At 40.8% G+C, this 16,418-nt stretch overlaps 1 long non-coding RNA gene across 2 annotated transcripts in view; it reads right to left on the bottom strand.

The window, feature by feature from the left end:
• Positions 1–12,869, bottom strand: part of LOC132213813 (uncharacterized) — a 29,902-nt gene extending 17,033 nt beyond the window's left edge. For both annotated transcript variants that reach the window (XR_009448069.1, XR_009448070.1), the window contains exon 1: positions 12,556–12,869. This is a non-coding gene — a long non-coding RNA (uncharacterized LOC132213813). The remainder of the gene's footprint in view (positions 1–12,555) is intronic.
• Between the last annotated feature and the right edge of the window lie 3,549 nt (positions 12,870–16,418).

Here is a 16,418-nt window from a genome sequence, read left to right as displayed (position 1 = left end):
CACATATACACACGAGATAAAAGTAGGTTTACAGTTGTGAGTACACGAAACACAGAGTTTATTCTTGTATTGTTCTTGATTATTGTATTATTTTCCATATGAACTACTGTAAACATACTTTTGCCTACCCTGTATAATCATCTTCCTACTCCCAATAAACTGAGAGCATCAAAACAGCCCTCTGCAACCTCACCAACTATTGTGAGGGTCCCCTTTCCTTTACACCTGCCAAACTGGTTGTTCTCTGGAGCATTTGAGATCTTGCACTCTGGCATATGCCATCAGTTTGGCTCAAATAAACTCCACAGGTTTGGATGTTTCTTACATCAAAGAGGGTAACATACTGTTTGGGGTTTTGTTTTATTTTGGTATTCTGAATCTTTTCTATTATTTGTACCATTACTTTAAAAAAATTCCTAAAACAACAAGTGCCAGTGAGGATGTGGAGAAAAGGGAATCCTAGTACACTGCTGATGGGAATGCAGATTGGGGAAGCCACTGTGGAAAACAGTATGGAGATTCCTCAAAATATTAAAAATGGAACTGCCATTTGACCCAGTGATCCCACTTCTGGTTATATATCCTAAGAATCCCAAAACACCAACTAGAAAGAATATATGCACCCATATGTTCATAGCAGCATTATTTACAATAGGTAAGATATGGAAACAGTCCAAGTGTTCACCAGTAGATGAGTGGATGAAAAAGCTGTGGTACATTTACACCATGGAACACCATGCTGCTGTAAAAAAGAAGAATCTCTTACCCTTTGCCACAGCATGGATGGACCTGGAAATTATTATGCTAAGTAAAATAAGCCAGCCAGAGAAAGACAAATATCACATGATCTTACTTATATGTGGAATCTAATGGACAAAATAAACTGATGAATGAAATAGGTCCAGAGACATGGATACATGGAACAGACTGACAGATCTCAGAGGGGAGGGGGTTGAGAGGATGGGAAGATTTTAACCTAAGAATATATATGTATATATGCATAGCCCATGGACACAGACAATTACATGGGGAAGGCCTGGGATGGAGTAAGGACAGGGGCATAGGAGTCCAAAGGGAGGAAAATGGGGGACATCTGTAATACTGTCAACAATAAAAAAAATGATAAGTAAAAAATAATCTCAAACTAAAAAGAAAAAAATCCAAGGTTAAAAAAATGCTGAATGGAATTGATATATATTATCCTCAATTTCTTTTTAGTCCATTCTCAAGGCAGATTCCCAAGCTAATTTTGTAGCATGTAGGGTTTTAACCAAAATGAAATAACTGCCATGGCTTACCCTATGCTATGCCAAATTTCAACTTACCCTCCTCATTATTTTTTTCCAAGATAGAAAACAATATTGTAATCCCAGTGTGTCTTTTTCCATTGAAGTTATTTCTGAAAAAAATAAAAACTGAACTCTTGAACATAAAAGTCCCAAGGTCTCTAATGTACATGCTCTAGTTTTTTGAGAACTGCTGCTAGGGATGGTAATCATTTGCAGAGTATTTAAACAATCAGGAGAACAAATAAAATAATCAGAACAAAACACTAAATATTAATACAACCCACAGAAATGAATGCCAAGAATGGAACATCTAAATTACCTTATGGATTTTTAAGCTGAAATCCTCCTGGTCAGAAACAGTTAACAGCTCTCTGACCAGGCTGCCACACTTTACAATAGTCATTAACTACAGCCTGAAATGTAACTAGCAAAGTTATATCTCACCTGACATTTCAAGTGATAGGTAATAGGGACATTTGAACAGAAAGCCCTGAAGCAAAAAGCTTTTTCTTCTTTTTTGTTTTCATCAACTTTTTTGTTTTTTTCTTTATTTTAAAAAAAATTATGTACAGTGTTTTAAAAAACAAAAACAAAACAGGCATCTCTCTATTTAAGAATCTACATCGACAATCGCTGCTTTTATAATTCAAACACTGATTCAGAAACAAGAGTCAAGGAGAATGGGCAGGACTGCATAAATGGAGTAGCCATTCAATGCCTTGATTTATTTGTTGCAATGAATCTATAAAATGTCAATGAAGGTACCCTATCTGTCTACTTCGAAAGGGTGTCATGAGGGGAGGCATCCTGGCTATTATATAAGTCAGCTCTGCACCAAAATCAGGTCAGAGGTGTTTGCTCATAGGTATTTGATGGGCCTCAGCTAATGCCAGCTTTCTTCTAACTTAACCTGGTGCCCAGGACTCCCAAACTTGGTTGGCTTCTACTCATGTTTCCATGTGTACTCCACGATGTCAGGGTATGTAAATGACAGTTTCATGAACACAAACTGAAAATACTTTACAACTTACAATAAACTTACTCTTCATCTAATTATTCATGCAATCTCTATTAAGAACCAACCCCGGCTGCCGGCACTGTATAAGGTTTTTCAAGAATTTTCTAGAAACCGCCGATAAATTTAGTGAGACCCTCGAGGATATGAAAAAGGACCAACTAGAAATTAAGCATACACTGACTGAAATAAAAAATATTATACAGAGACCCAACAGCAGACTAGAGGATCCCAAGAATCAAGTCAAAGATTTGAAATATGAAGAAGCAAAAAACGCCCAACTGGGAAAACAAAAAGAAAAAAGAATCCAAAAATATGAAGACAGTGTAAGAGCCTCTGGGACAACTTCAAGCATACCAACATCCGAATTATAGGGGTGCCAGAAGAGGAGAGAGAGCAAGATATTGAAAACCTATTTGAAGAAATAATGACAGAAAACTTCCCCTACCTGGTGAAAGAAATAGACTTACAAGTCCAGGAAGCACAGAGAACCCCAAACAAAAGGAATCCAAAGAGGACCACACCAAGACACATCATAATTAAAATGCCAAGGGCAAAAGACAAAGAGAGAATCTTAAAAGCAGCAAAAGAAAAAGTTAGTTACCTACAAGGGAGTACCCATACGACTGTCAGCTGATTTCTCAACAGAAACTATGCAGGCCAGAAGGGAGTGGCAAGAAATATTCAAAATGATGAATAGCAAGAACCTACAACCAAGATTACTTTACCCAGCAAAGCTATCATTCAGAATTGAAGGTCAGATAAAGAGCTTCACAGATAAGAAAAAGCTAAAGGAGTTCATCACCACCAAACCAGTATTATATGAAATGCTGAAAGATATCCTTTAAGAAGATAAATAATTTGATGAACAGAATAAACGGGTGAATATAATAGAATCAGGGACATAGAAAGAAAGTGGACTGACAATTCTCAGGGGGAAAGGGGTGTGTGTGTGGGGGGTGCGGGAAGAGACTGGACAAAAATCATACACCTATGAATGAGGACAGTGGCAGGGGTAAGGGCAGAAGGTGGGGTGGGAACTGGGTGGAGGGGAGCTATGTGGGGAAAAAAAGAGGAACAACTGTAATAATCTGAACAATAAAGATTTAATTTGAAAAAAAAAAAGTGTGTGTATATATTTTGGGGGCCACCCTATATTTTAAATTCCTGGAGAGCAGAGCTGTTCTGTGGAAAAGCAACTTTTGAGTAATAAGAGGTGGTGGTGGTGGTGGGGGGAGGGAGTGATTCAGTGTTTATATTTTTCAGACGAATTAATAGACCTAGCTAGGAGAAATGGCCTGTCCAAGGTCATTCGGTTAGTGGCAAAGTCAGAACCTGCATCTCTTGATCTCCAATCCAGACCTCTTTCCCTGAACCTTGCTGCTAACAGATCAGGAAATTTCACCTCCATTCCAAAAACAAATCAGAAATATTGCACAATCATATTTCTATTTTCTTATTTAACATGCAGAATAATTTTCATCGGCAGTTCAAGGCTTTCCCTCCTCCCTACGTTAAAGGAATAGAACAGTATAACCAAATTTCTGCACAATATTTTTAAGTTCTCTATAACATTTTGCGCAATGAAAAAAAAATGCTCTAAAAAAATAAAGACCACAAAGAGGAATTATAAATTTTGTCAAAGAGAGGTGGCTTTTTGCTTTTCTTCCTGTGTATGATATTTTTTTTATAATACTAAAATTCATCAACTATGGTCCATGCTCACTCTTTCCACCTCGGTACTTTTTTGACAGGCATTTGTTTATGCATAGAAGGAATGGGAAAAAGAGCCATACCCCCAGACAGGGAGCAAAAGAAGCAACTGTAGCTTAGTTTTTGTAATGAATAAGGTGGAGTACTTTCTGATGCTAGGGGAGAACCAGAAAGGGAATAAGTGTGAACACAGACACCCATATACATGCATGTGTGTTCCCCAAAGGGACATTTATACACATTATCTTACTCAGTTTTCACAAGGACCTTGGGAGGTAGGTACTACTGTTTCCACAGTTTTCACATGAAGAAAATGACTTGCCCAAATGACTGACTCAAGATCATACAGCTAGTATGTGACAGAACAAGGCTGCCTGACTCCAAAAATCCACAGGGAGGAAAACTCTCTCTCTTCTGTTTCTGGATTTTTTATTAAAAAATTTAGAAGACCCAAAGACTGAGAAACAGCGATCAGGCTATCAATCCCCAGAAGGAAAGTAGGGGAGGGAGGGGGTAAGGGGAAGAGATCAACCGAAGGACTTGTATACATGTATATAAGCCAAACCAATGGACATGGACAACAGGGGGAAGGGAGCATGAGTTTGTGTGTGGGGGGGGAGGTTGGGGGTTAATGGGGGGGATGAGGACACATTTGTAATACCTTAACTAATAATAAAAAAGAAAAAAAAATTTAAAAGATGTAGGAATGGTCAAGTCAGTATGAGGAACAAAGAATTTCATAATGATCACAGTCCTCTGGTAGTACTATCCTATATAATAAAAGCCTAATATGCAAAATGCCCCCTCGATCGGGAGTTTGACCAGGAGGTGGGGCCAGCTGGCTAACCGCCCATGACCCCTCCCCCTGGCTGGCCCTGTCCTGGCTTGTGGTGGTGACAGGCAGCCAGGGGAAGGGAGGCCCCGGCCGGCAGCTGCTAGGAACCCTAACCGTGCATGAATTTCATGCACTGGGCCTCTAGTCTTTTTTATAGTTTCCAGAAGACAGGTGACTCACTGTGATAAGGCAAAATTCTTTATGGAATTAATTCTAGAGCAGCAGTCGTCAACCGGTGGTCCATGGACCACTGATGGTCCATGAGGTCCGAAAGGTTGGTGACCACTGTTCTAGAGCAAGAAAGGATACTGAAAAAAGGAAAAAGAAAGAATGGGCACTAATGGGAGAGTATCATTAAAAGGTTAAAAGGAGAATGACTTACCAGTAGGAACTATAGCTAAAAATTAACTTATGATTAAATGTTGATGATCTCTCTGATGAGTTCCACAAACCGTTAGTTACCGGGACCAACCTTTGGCTCTTGTTTTTAATGACATGTGGGATAAAGGTGAAATATCCAAGACCATGAAAGAAAGTGTTAGTAGCATTTTAAAAGATAAGAAAGACTGTTTACAAAACGGAGGCTCTTTGCATGACTAACTCATAGTTATGCAGTTTTTAAATTGAGATAAAATCCACATACCATAAATTAACCATTAACTTTTAAAAAATGTACAATTCAGTTGCATTCATTATACTATGTTAAGCAACTATCACCTCTAACTAGTTCCAAGGCATTTTCATCACCCCAAAAGGCAACCTGTACCCATAATAATGCAGTTTTACAGAAATACTCTTAGAAAAAGTAGCCAAAGAGAAGAAAGTCAGACAAAAGTTCCAGTGGTATGGCAAGAAGTGAGACATAGCTAACTGATAAACTTAAGTAAAACAAAATATTTTAAAAATCTTATTTAACAAATATCTTGCTGAATTATTATAATGAATAATGTACTGTGCTGAGTGTTATACACAGCGGCGGTGGGAGGGAGAATGTGGAAGGTAGCCAAAATGAATCCAATCTGTTTGCTTTCTTCAAAAGAGCTTGCAGTTTAATGAAGAATTCAGACATGTAGTCAAATGGTATGGATAAACAAAAGAAAAGGGACTAGAGAGAGAAGGGTTAAGATGCGCAAGGAAGGTAATAGGAAGATTATTTGTTCTGTTTAGAAACAGAAACATCTTGTGCCATAGACCAGTGATAATTTTCTCATTAAGACTATGAAGAGCAGAAAAGTGCCAGGTAAACTGTGAAATAGGTGAGGATGTCACGGGGGCACATGAACCAAATTCCGTGCTCAAGGAAAACATGAGGAACAAAGGGAGCTAGCTAAGGCTTTATGTGACTATAGGCCTTTATGATGTTGTGTGTAGATCCTCTCTCCAGAAAGTGCAGGCCAAATCCAAGAAACTTAGGTGGAAGCTACAAAAGGGGATGTTTTGCAATTATTGCTATAATGGCATCATTTGGCCATGAAAGGAGTGTGAGCACTTAAAACAAATAGAGAATGAGCAGGATGAGCAGGTATGGATGCCAATAAAATTAAAAGAGGAATTCAATCGCACTGACGATATAAAGAATATAACCGGCATACACTCTGAAAGGAAATGCAATAATTGGAGACCAAGCTTCAAATTCCATCTGTCCAAGATAAATAGAAGAGGGATATCTTTGCAGATCTTTGCAGAAGATATGATAAAGGATAATCAATGGAAGGTAAAGTATTGAGGACCTAAATAGTATGATAGTCAAAGAACTCTTAAAGGAGATGCATATTTATAAAAGAATAAATAATAAATGTGAGTATTAAAAATCCATAAGAGGCTACAGAAAATAAAATAATAAATATAAATAAATATAGTTTATATTAAATATAAAACAGAAAAATCTTACAAAATTATTTAACAAATGGTTCTACAATAAAAATGCTCAAAATAGTGCAGCAACTGCCATTACATAGGTTATAATTGAATATTTTTGGAGTCATCTAGCCAAAATGATTTCAAAGAAAAAAATTTATGGATATAAATCATAAGAAGAGGAAAAGATGAAGAACAAATCACCATCTTGAAAAATAAGGCTCGAAAAGCAGAAACATGAAGTCAGGAAAAGTGGACATACATGGGTACAATAGATTAGTATGGGGGGAATGAAGCAAAGAAAGGGTCAGCAAAGAAATCTTATAGAAATATACTGCATCTATAAGAAATAGAATTTTTCCATTTTCATGATGGATGAATGATTATAAATAAATAGATATAAAATCTTATCTAATAAAAGAGAAAAATGGTAATTGGCGTACGACGATACCCTTTTCATTGGCTAATCAGGGCTATATGCAAATTAACTGCCAACTATGATTGGCAGTTAACTGCCAACTAAGATTGGCAGTTAACTGCCAACAAGATGGCGGCTAATTTGCATATGTAGGCACAATGCAGGGAGGCGAAAGGGAAAGCAGGAGGAAGCCCCCTGCCACTGACAGTGATCGGAAACCCAGGGGGGAGCTAAGAGCTGGGGGGCAGGGCAAAGGCGGCCCTGGGGCCATGATCGGGAGAATCAGGCGCCTTTGCTGCCCTGGCCAGTGATAGCAGGAAGTAGGGGTGGAGCCAGCGATGGGAGCTGGGCATGGTCGAAGCTGGCAGTCCCGGGAGCTAGGGGTCCCTTGCCTGGGCCTAAAGCGTAGCCCACGATCGCGGGGCCGCTGCAGCTGCGGGTCCCCGCTGCCCGGGCTGGACGCCTAGGCCAGAGGCCTCAGGCCTGGTCAAGGGGCCGATCTGGTGATTGGTGATCGGAGGGTGATGAGGGTCAACTCCTCTGGCCGAGGCATCAGGCCTGGGTGGGGGGCGGAGCCGGGGATTGGGGGGATATGATGGTCCCCTTGCCCAGGCCTGAAGCCTGGGTCAGAGGCGTCAGGCTTGGGCGGGGGGTGGAGCAAGCGATCAGAGGGAGATGGGGGTCCCCTGCCCAGGCATGATTCCTGGGCCAGAGGCCTCAGGCCTGGGCGGGGGCCAGAGCCAGTGATCGGGGGGAGATGGGGGTCCCCTGTCCAAGCCTGACACCTCTGGCAGAGGCGTCAGTCCTGGGCAAGGGGCCGATCAGGAGATCGGAGGGTGATGGGGGTCAACGCCTGAGGGCTCCCAGTATGTGAGAGGGGGCAAGCTGGGCTGAGGGACACTCCCCCACACACACCCAGTGCACGAATTTCGTGCACCGGGCCCCTAGTATAAATATGTTTAGAATAAAACATAAGACTCAGATGAATTAATGAAGATGAAAGTACTTGAAAAATTACAAGGCAACACACAAATAAAGGTTTTATTTCACTGGGACCCAGCAGCTATGGACTTTTATTTTCAGCCCATACAAGGAGGGAAGAAGCATTTGGCAGATCTCTGCTCAACTATCATAAAACACAGTGAGCATTAAGAGCAAGTATAGTGAAGTCTCAACAACTACCATCTTTTTACTCTTCAGTACTGGCTGGACAAAACCTCTGGAAAACCTCCTTGTACAGAATCTTCTATTGGTATTTTTTTATTTACTTACCATAATATTCACCCCTCTAAAGTGTACAATTTAATGGTTTTTAGTATATTCACAAAGTTGTGCAACTATAACCTCTAATGAAGTCCAAACCTGTTAGTATACACAAGACCCAAGGAAAAGCCCCAACATTGAAAATGCTAGGCAGGGAAAGACTCCATAAGTGGAGGGCAGGGAAAGACTGAAGGAAGAGATTGGCCACTCCAGTCTGGTAATTAGTAGCATTTCCTAAGGGAAACTTACATGTGAGGCATATCTTGGGTGGCTGAAAGATGAAGTGGATCCTGGCACCACTTGGCAGGCACCAGAGAATTACTAGTATACAGGGTAAAGTGGGGGAATGTCACGGGTACTAGTACGTAAATGCTACCAGACACAGCAATTACCTTACATGCTGACCAGGTCAGGACAAACAACCAGCTGTTCCAGGAACCAGCACATTACAGGAGTCAATTATGATCAGACAACCTCTAGGAGGGGTTTGTGGAAAGCGACTTCCGTTCTGGCCCAGGTTCAGCTTGTGGGAAAGACAGAGGTCACGTCGTGGAACAATCTCTCTTCTAATTACTTCAAAAAGAAACCACACATCTTTTAGCCATCACTCTCATTTCATTCCCTACTCCCTACCCCGAGCAGCTGCCAACCAAGAATCTACTTTGGATTTATCTATTTATCTATTTATCTATCTCTATGGATTTATCTATTCTGAAAGTTTCATATAAATGGAATCATCCTATATAGTAAAAGCCCAGCGACCAAACAACGGAAAGACCAGAACTACCAGAACAACTGGTCGACCAGTCACTATGACGTGCACTGACCACCAGGGGGAAGACACTCAACGTAGGAGCTGTCTGCTGGTGATCAGTGTGCTATCACAGTGGCAGCACCACTTGGCTGACCAGGATGAGCGGCTGCTCCCGCTGTGAACCCTGGGCCAACGAGCAGGAACCCAGGCTGCGATCATTGCCTTCTTGCCCAGGCTCCTCCTCCTTGCTCCCTGCTGCCTCCTCCGGATGACTGCAGGCTGCACAAGGACACCGCTGGGCTTGCAGACCTGACCCCAGAGTCTGGAAGGCGGGTTTGTGGCCACTGCAGGACTGAGGCCTATTCCGCCACCTCTCAGTGCTATTGTCCCTGGGCCTGGCCCTGACCAGGTCCCCTGGAGAGGTGAGTGCTCCGGATCCATGGAAAATGCCAGACCAGGGAGCAGCCACTCAGAGGGCGGGTCCACAGCCACTCGGCTGACCTGGATGAGCTGCGCTCCCACAGCGGGCCAATCCCCGCAGGCCATGTCCCCCACCAGTGCTCAAATCCCAAGCACCAGGCCTCTAGTATAATATGTGGCCTTTTGAACCTGGCTTCTTTTACTTCTAATGTTCTCAAGGTTCATCCACATTGTAGCATGTATCAGTGCTTCATTCTTTTTATGGTTCCATTGAGTTGATGGACTCTTGGTCCCATCAACCCCCCAAAAACAAGGCCATAACTTTTTCAGTGCCCCACATATAGCAGTGCTTCATCTCACTGGATCAAAACTGGTATGCAGCACCTACAGAGTTAGTGTTGATCTTTCTCATAGAGTTACATAAGCTTTAACAAATATTTGAGCATCACAGTACACAAACTCATGTGGATCTAAATCATGAAAGCTGACTACAGCACGACAGCTTTTGAAAGCTGACTACAGCACAAGGCTTGAAGGAAAGGAACTGGATACTAATTATTTGAAAAACCTGTAGTTTTTATATCTTTCACATTTTTCTTTTTTTCCAAATTTTCCTTAAAAAAATCAGATATAAGCTGATATCGACAGATAGATAGATAGATAGATAGATAGACAGACAGATAGATAGATAGATAGATAGATGAGAGATGGTAAATGGAGAAATTTCTCAATTTAAAAAATTCCCTGTGAGTGGTTCTAATTTTGTTGAAAGTGTTGGGATAAGTTCAGATTTCCATGGTAACTACAATATCATTTATCCATTGAACAAACATTTGTGGAGGAACTACTATGTGCCAGGTACTTTGCGGAATAGCAATACAGAACAGATATTGTTCTGACTTCATGAAATTGATTATCTAGTAAGGAATATAAGATATGAACTTAAATATCTAAAATGTAGAGTAGAACGTAATAACTGCTATGAGAAATATGAAGCTAAGTTGCCACAGAAGTTCAGAAAAAAGATAGATTGCCTGCACCTGAGAGAGACCAAGAACAGCTGGGAGCAGAATCCTGGCCTTAAACTTTAAAAATAGGTAGAATCTGAACAGGTGGAAATAGGAAGCAAGAACCAGCAGGACAAAGGCACAAAGCCAGAATATGAACATTTCCGAGACATGAGGATGGGAAGCTGGGTAGGTCAGATGGCACAGGACCTTGTATGCCATGAGGAGCTTGTATTTTATATTGTGGTAAACAGAGTTATTAAGGCTTTTGACAGGAAAGTAATGTGAGAAGAACCATACTTGCGATTAATTTGATAACCCAAGTATAAGGCCATGTGTAAAAAAGGTTTGGGGGGAGGGTGTATAAATAGGACAGGCGAGAGTCCGAAGGAGTGAAAACATAATTCAATAAATGTTTGATATTCTTATTATTAACTTACGTTCCAAGAGACTAAATTCTATTAATTTAATATAGAAACAAACTACTGATTGACTGGTAACAACATCAGTCACTTGTACCCAACTCTCTATAAAGAAGAAATCTATAATATCAATAGACTCTGAGAGTCCTCTCAAAGTGATTTTTCTTTCAAATATTTAATCAATCATTAGAATCTTTCAGGGAGTGTTCTCATAATCTAAAGGTTAAAGTGTGACTCAGTTGGTTGGTCGTCGTTCCTTGCGCACACACACACACACACACACACACACACACACACACACACACACACACAGATTCCTGGTCAGGGCACATGCCCAGGTTGTGGGCTTGATTACCTGTAGGGGGCATGTACGAAGCAGCCCATTGATGTTTTGCTTTCATCTCCATCTCTCTTTCTCTCTCTTTCTTTCTCTCTCTCTCTCTCTCTCTCCTTTCCTTTCTCTCTAAAAATCAAATTAAAAAGTCAAATGAAAAAAAATTTCAGAACTCTCCCCTCAGAACTCTGGACTAATTACAGAACTTTGGGCCAATTTGCCCCACCTCCAATTTTACCAATAGTGAAACGGAGCCCCATAGTGGGAATTGACTTATCCATGAAAACAGGGCTGGATGGAACTCAAATCTCCTGATGTCTTCCCCCATGCCACAACCCACATTCCACTGTGGATAGGTTGGGTTGGTTAGAACTAAAGTATCAAAACAAAGTCATTCTTTCCATTTGCCTGGGCTTAAAAAGTTGGTTTTCAATAAATAGTAATCAAAAAACAATGCCTCCACCATAAAATCAGAAATCTGCAAGGTGTTGCTATCTAGTTGGAATGTTGACATACCAAACACCTTGCTCATTGGGTGCGGAAAACACTGAGTTAAGTGCAATAAAGCAACTAGACTCTTACAGTGAAATGCTGGTTACTCAGGCGCATTCCTTGTCTTACAGAGACTTGTGGTCTTCAAATTCCCAAGCATGTTTTGGGAAAGAACAACAAGTATGTTTTTAATAGAATTCAATTTGGGATTTTAGGAAGTATCTGAAAATCTGCAGCAGATAGGCACTGCAGAAATGAAGAAAAGGGCATCAATCTCTCACAATTCTGTCAGAAAAGGAGTGGCTGTTTCCAAAGTTCTTTTTCCTTTTCAATACGCAATAAGCTGCCTGCCAGGGCCAAAGAACAGCTCGTCAACATGTTGTTTCATTTTACAGGTTGTTTCATTGTGTAGGGATGTTTTGAAAGAGGAAAAAAAATTAGGAATATGTGCTGAGATTTTTTTAAAAACCTCATGTCCCAGAACCTATAATAATCTTGCTGGATTTCTTTTTTATTTAAAAAAAGAAAACCAAATGTTGAGATTTAATCTTTGAGTCTACCATGTTCGTTGCACTCACATTACCTCAACCTTATCACAAGAAGCAACATGTAATTTCTTTAAATGTTGCCAAGACCAAAACCAAGTCATAGATTCCCTTAAGGACTCAGTATTCTTCTATGTGTAACATATGTTACATAGAGTAACAACCAAAGCTCCAAAATAACATTTCCCTACCTCTGCTGGAGGTTCATCCCCCACTTCCAATAGGTCAGGGTGTTCCGGGATGTCTCAGGTGTGCTCCAAGCACAGTTCTGCCAGCTGCCAAATTACAATCCTCCTTGCCTGATGTAAGCAGCTACTGCCAATGTTCCAAGCCAGGTCACCACAGCCCACCAAAGGCAATGCTACCACTGTTGCAGCTGCTGATGTGTGCAAGGAGCCTCCAGGGCCCAAAGTCCAACTTCAAGGGAATCAGAGGTGTTGAGGGTCCTGGCACCAGCACTGCTGCCCCTGGCCCCAAGAATCATGTCACAGATAAAGCTACATTCTCCATGACCTAAGATTTGCAAAACAAAAACAAAGCAAGACAGAAAAAACAATTCCTTTAGCTTTTACTAAGTGTTATATACAGCCACCCTGGGGGTCACAGGGCTTGGGGACAGACTAGGTTGGTGCTCGAAAGCTATCTGTTGAAAGAATGAATGAGTCTGCAGGCTGAACTGCAAACAATCTGAGTGGCATTCACCATGATGTACTCAGACATGTTCAACTTCATCTACTGCTCTAAAGCAACCTCTGTACCTTTGATTCTTTCTTCCATTGGGAGTAGTTCTTTCCTGTAGGTTGCTAGAGTTGTTTTATAAATAGAATTCCAGAAGGCCGACACCCACCAGGCCCCAGGCCTGCCTAAATATACCTGAATTCTAGGGAGGATAAAACTGAGGCAAGAGCATTCCCACATATTATTATTATCATTATTTTTTAGAAAAAGGAAATACAGAATTGGTATAATTATACAGATAATTTAAGTTTTTGCCCTTTCAGTTTATTCTCATCACAAGTTACAAATTAGTGACCTGTGGCCAAATCTGGCCAGAGGATTTTTTAAAGCTCACATGATTTTTAAAAAACTGTTTTGATTTAGAATACATCTAGGTGAGTGATTCTCATACATGACCATGCATCAGAAGAAAGCTTGTTAAAACTGGAGGACTTGTTAAAACTCAGATTACTGGTTCCATTCCCAGAGTTTCTGATTCAGTAGATCTGGGTTGGGGTCTGATAATTTGAATTTCTATCTAGTTCCCAACACCAGACCCCATGGTATTGCATCTGGCTTTACTTATTTGCATTACCTGCCTTGCCTCTGAGTTTGAAAACTCTGTGAAATCTCAATATTCTGGTGAAAACCCTTTTTCAGCCTGATTCATGGAGGTGATTGTATTACCCACTTTTTATTAAAGTAAAACAAATAAACATAATAGTACATGCATCTTAGGTATACAACTTATTGAATTTTCACAAATTATACACACAAATCTATGGACTTAAAAAAGGGAAGAGGGTTCTATGGGTGATCTGTTCATTAATTCCTAACTGGGCAGGTCACAGTGGGTAGTCATGCCCTAGACCCATAACTTTTGTAGTGAACAATTTTAAGCCAGTCCTGTCCATTGTTCTTGTGCATCTAGGTTAACAAACCTTTGAGATGTCAGAAGTAATACCCCTCAAGGGGGTGTTAACCCTCAAGAGAATACATAATCTTGTAAACTATCTTGTAACCAAATCCCCGCCTTGCTTTCTCACCTCCACGTACTTTCCCTCTTCAATGCAGAAAAGAAGCTACAAACTATTATTTTCTGGAGCATTTGAGATCTTGTGCCCGGCATATGTTTTCAGTTTGGCTCAAATAAACTCTTCTAAAAATTCTCTACAGGTTTGGATGCTACTCATCTAACCGACACGCAGAGCAAGAAAGAGAACATCAGCAACCCCCAGAAATCTCCCTCATGCCTTTTACACAATGTTAATCCCAAGGATAACCACTATCCTGACTTCTAACTTCATAGATTTGTTTTGCCTGTATTTGAAATTCATACAAATGGATTCATACAAGTATACACTACATTGTGCCTGGCTTCCCTTGATCAATATTATGTTTATGAGAGTCATTCACATTGTTGTATAGAGTTGTAGCTCGTTCATCTTCATTGCTGTCCAGTATTCCACTGTGTGATCATTCTATAATTTACCCATTCTACTGTTGATGGGATTTGGGGTCATTTACATTTTGAGGCTATTAGAAAAAGTGCTGCTACAAACATTCTCAAATACATCTTTTGCTGTACATATAGATGCATTTCTGTTAAGTATATACCTAGTAGTAGAATGGCTGGGTAATAGGGTATGTGTATATTCAGCATTAGGAGATGCTGCCAAACACTTTTCCAAAGTGGTTGTACCAATTCATACTCCCACTAGAAGTGTATAAATGTTCCCATTTCTCCACATTCTCACCACACTTCATATTTCTTTTCACGTAAAGAAATATAGGCCTCCCTGGATATAAGTCATTAGTGTTTTAAGTTGATTTTCATACGTCATGAGTTTATTGCACAACCTTTATCACTTTAAGTAATTGAGGCGTTAATCTTTCTTCTATCCTATATCATAAAACGTTAATATGCAAATTATCCCCTCGACTGGGAGTTTGACCAGGGGGCGGGGCCGGCTGGCCAACTGCCCTCGGCCCCTCCCCCCAGCCGGACCCCACCTGTGCACGAATTTGTGCACCGGGCCTCTAGTCACCTTATAAATAGGTACCTTAAATTAGTGAATTTGCTATCTAAGTGAATTTTCCTCCTGCCAAGTATTGTCTGCTGTTCGTTTTTAAGTCACAGAATATATTCTGCATGGGAAGAGAATGATTCTCTGTTTTTTTAGCTGTCATCTAAAGGTGTAACCAATAGAACTTTGCATTTGGTGACTGGCAGATATTGTTTGTAGTAACTGTGTCTACTTTCTGCCCATTTTCTGACCAAAGGTTCACTCTAATGATCAGTAACAAGTTTCTTATATTATGCAACCCCTCTTAGTTTGCTGTAAAACACTGAGACTAAGCATTAACCAGGGCACCTTTTGTGACACAAAAACTAGCTAGAGAAACAATCTTGGGCCCCTGGGGCCTTTTGTTTGTTTAGTTAGGCTGGTTTTCTCCCCAGGATCTCTGGTAACCAAATGTAATAAATAAACGTTTTACATAATTGTTTCATGATCAGGAAATGGCCTTAGCAAAATCAGTCTTATGATTTCACTATAGCTAAATGTTTATTTCTTTTCTTTGCTTGCCTACTTTGAGTGATTTCTGGCTTTGATGCACTGCATCTTAAATTTTGCTGGTTCACCTGGGCAATTAGAATAGTTATACTTGTTTCCTCTTAATATTTAGTTGCTTAAAAATGTAACTTTTTAACTTTTAACCAGAAGCTGGATTAGTGGGAAATCAATGATTTTATCTTTCAAAAGAATAACAACTTTGATTTTTTTAAAGAGATGTACTTATTTTTAAAAGTTAAACAGTTAAGAAAAGCATAAAATATAAAGCAAAAGATTACTCCCTCTTAGCACAGAAAATAACCATCTATATATATAAAAGCCTAAGCAACTAAACAACTGAACAAACGAATGACCAGTTCACCGGTTGCTATAATGTGCACTGACCACCAGGGGGCAGATGCTCAAGGCAGGAGCTGCCCCTTGGTGGTCAGTGTGTTCCCACAGCCAACCTCCTGCGGCCCCTCCCCCTAGCCTGCCAACCTCCCTCAACCCCTCCCCCTGGCCGACCCCACCCCTGATTGGCACCCCTACCCCGATTGGGGGCAGGGCCAGCCAGCCAACCTTCAGCAGCCTCTCTTGCCCCAATGCCAACCCAGCCCTTATCGGGGGTGGGGCTGGTGGCCAACCTCCTGTGGCTCCTCCCCACCAGTTGGCCTGGCCCCGATCTGTCCCGTGACCTTTCAGTGCAAGGGGCCAGTGCTCTAACCATTTAGATTACTGGCCAGGGCAAGGCTTCCTTTTTTAAAATCTACAAAATTCTA

The sequence above is a fragment of the Myotis daubentonii genome, chromosome 12, assembly GCF_963259705.1.
Source record: "Myotis daubentonii chromosome 12, mMyoDau2.1, whole genome shotgun sequence".
NCBI lineage: Eukaryota > Metazoa > Chordata > Mammalia > Chiroptera > Vespertilionidae > Myotis > Myotis daubentonii.
This window is presented reverse-complemented; position numbering and strand designations above follow the sequence as displayed.